Source organism: Phalaenopsis equestris, unplaced genomic scaffold, assembly GCF_001263595.1.
Source record: "Phalaenopsis equestris unplaced genomic scaffold, ASM126359v1 Scaffold000233, whole genome shotgun sequence".
Lineage (NCBI taxonomy): Eukaryota > Viridiplantae > Streptophyta > Magnoliopsida > Asparagales > Orchidaceae > Phalaenopsis > Phalaenopsis equestris.
Window position 1 is genome coordinate 457,440 of NW_018164675.1, and position 2,216 is coordinate 459,655.

Consider the following 2,216-nt stretch of genomic DNA (forward strand, 5'->3'; position numbering starts at 1 on the left):
GAACCGCTGAACCCCACTCCCCGCAGAAACAAGAGACGAATCGCCCCTGCCTGCTGCCCACGAACCCAGAGACGAACGCCTCGACCTCTCACAGTCGCAACAACCTCTGCTTCGCACTCCTTCGCAGAAACCTCGCGGAAGAGGATGCCTGTCGCGCCCCGATCTGCGATTCACTGCCTCGATCCTTTCGGTGTCGATTCGAGTCGCGAACAGCCCACTGTCGCCTGTTCTGCGATTCCTGGTCCGATTCTTCCAGAGGTTGTTCTGCGATTTACTGCCTGTTCTGCGATTCGCCCGTCCGCCGCGAATCGCCTCGCAAAACCGTCGCGACAAGATTTCGCTGGACTCCCGCGATTCACCTCTGCCGAATGCGCCGAGCCTTCCTATTTCCCGCCTGAAAGAACCGTCGCGAAGCCTCTTTTCCGCGAACTGCCGAAATCCACTTCCGCAAGCCTCCGCGAACTGCCGAAATCCACTTCCGCAAGCCTCCTTCGCTAGCGATCTTCTTCACTGAACCGTCTGCAAAAGTCGCGAAGCCCTTTCGCCAACTTCCCTGCCGCGAATCCTCGAAGCCACGTAGTGGAAGCCTTCCTGCTCCTGATTGTCGCAGAACTCTCTCCTGGTCGCGAAATGCTCTTTCTCCCTTCGCGCGAACTCCTCTCGAACTCCTCTGTCTCGCCAATGCCGAATGCGTTGTCGCGAGATCTGTCCCGAGTTCCTTGGTCGCAAGCCAAAGAAGCCCCGACTCCTCCGAGATTCACCTCTATCGCGCGCGAGATCTGTCCCGAGTACCTTGCTCTGATACCAATTGTTGTGAAATTTAACGCGGAATAAAACAGGAATCGACACAAACTAGAAGAACACGGAGATTTAACGAGGTTCGGCAAAGAATTGCCTACGTCCTCGGGAGCGAGCGGCGGTTTCACTAATTCAGAGAAGTTCAATTACATCCCATAGGGTTTCCCATATAAATAGACATATACAAACCCTCAGATAAAATTACAATCACGCCCTCGCTCCTCCCAACCCCCTTTATTCCAAGAGACACTCCTTTTCACCAGGAGACACGCCTCTTCAAAAGAAACTCCAACTCCCCAGATATGAGCCATATCTAACAGGATCTTAAAGCATTCAGGTGCTTTGAGTTTGGACATTTCTATAGACAAAACAATCTCCAACTGATACAATTATGGGGTTTTGGCTTTGCCTTCGCCTATGACAATCCAACATGGCCAAAAATGCATTGTTTGGAGAATACGACTCATCTTCATCTATTGGCACAAATGAAGTGGTTTGCTTGGCACTAGAGTCTAATTTGATACTTTGACATGACAGGGCTAATGAAGGATGTGATGGTATTGCTATATTGGCGAGATTTTTTTTTATAATCCCCCTTATTTCCTTTTTGAGCTTGTTAATCTGTTGGGTGATGAATTCTTTGATGTGACCCATGTTGCTTGCGACCTCTTTATGGCTTAGTTTTTTTCTTTGTATGTTTTTTCTTCTCATATGTGATATGGTCCACGCTCACTGCAACTCTTCGGGATATTGAATCCCATTTTCGAGCTGAATTACTATAGAAATGAACATGGTTCCAACAATTAAAGATCTGATTGTGAATCCGGGAATTTATTTTGTAATTTTTTTCACCAATTTATAAGAGGCAATTTCTATATATAAAAAAATATGTGAAAACCACTATGTTGTTGTAATCTAGCTATCTTTTTAGTCAAATCATCATTAAAAATTAAAATCTTCTTGAAGATTTCCTTTCTAAAGTCAACTTATTATCTCGCAGTTGACAACAATATCTTTTCTTTACATTCGTAACTTTGATATTTACATTCGACCACTCTACAACCTATCACATTCGGTCATTCATACTTGATCATTCATACTCACTGACAGCCATCCAAATTTGATAAAAATGAGCTGATCACTTTCGCTATAGGGGTGTAGACAAAACGAACACGAACGAACAGAGTTTGTATTCGTGTTCGGTTCATTTGAAATTTAGTTTGTTTGAAATAAGCTCGTGTTCGAAATTGTTCGTGAAGTCACGAACGAAGGAGCCGAACACGAGCTGTTCGTGAACGGTGAGCTAGTTTGACATCCCTAATATATATATATATATATATATATATATATATTAGGGATGTCAAACTAGCTCACCGTTCACGAACAGCTCGTGTTCGGCTCCCTCGTTCGGGACTCCG